Here is a 1012-nt window from a genome sequence, read left to right as displayed (position 1 = left end):
TGCCCGTGCTCAGGGGAGTGTGTCCCGTGTTCAGTGGAGTGTGTCCCGTGTTCAGTGGAGTGTGTCCCGTGTTTAGTGGAGTGTATCCCATGTTTATGGAGTGTATCCCGCGTTCAGTGGAGTATGTCCCGTGTTCAGTGGAGTGTGTCCCGTGTTCAGTGGAGCGTGTCCCGTGTTCAGTGGAGCGTGTCCCATGTTCAGCGGAGCGTGTCCCATGTTTAGCGGAGTATGTCCCATGTTTAGTGGAGTATGTCCCGTGTTTAGTGGAGTATGTCCCGTGTTTAGTGGAGCGTGTCCCATGTTCAGTGGAGTGTGTCCCGTGTTTAGTGGAGTGTGTCCGATGTTCAGTAGAGTGTGTCCTGTGTTTAGTGGAGTATATCCCGTGTTTAGTGGAGTGTGTCCCATGTTCAGTGGAGCGTGTCCCATGTTCAGTGGAGAGTGTCCCATGTTTAGTGGAGAGTGTCCCATGTTTAGTGGAGAGTGTCCCATGTTTAGTGGAGAGTGTCCCATGTTTAGTGGAGAGTGTCCCATGTTTAGTGGAGAGTGTCCCATGTTTAGTGGAGAGTGTCCCATGTTTAGTGGAGAGTGTCCCATGTTTAGTGGAGAGTGTCCCATGTTTAGTGGAGAGTGTCCCATGTTTAGTGGAGAGTGTCCCATGTTTAGTGGAGAGTGTCCCATGTTTAGTGGAGTGTGTCCCATGTTCAGTGGAGCGTGTCCCATGTTCAGTGGAGAGTGTCCCATGTTTAGTGGAGAGTGTCCCATGTTTAGTGGAGAGTGTCCCATGTTTAGTGGAGAGTGTCCCATGTTTAGTGGAGAGTGTCCCATGTTTAGTGGAGAGTGTCCCATGTTTAGTGGAGAGTGTCCCATGTTTAGTGGAGAGTGTCCCATGTTTAGTGGAGAGTGTCCCATGTTTAGTGGAGAGTGTCCCATGTTTAGTGGAGAGTGTCCCATGTTTAGTGGAGAGTGTCCCATGTTTAGTGGAGTGTGTCCCATGTTCAGTGGAGTGTGTCCC

Source organism: Myotis brandtii, unplaced genomic scaffold (assembly GCF_000412655.1).
Source record: "Myotis brandtii unplaced genomic scaffold, ASM41265v1 scaffold1112, whole genome shotgun sequence".
Classification (NCBI taxonomy): domain Eukaryota; kingdom Metazoa; phylum Chordata; class Mammalia; order Chiroptera; family Vespertilionidae; genus Myotis; species Myotis brandtii.
Note: the sequence above shows the minus strand (reverse complement) of the source record.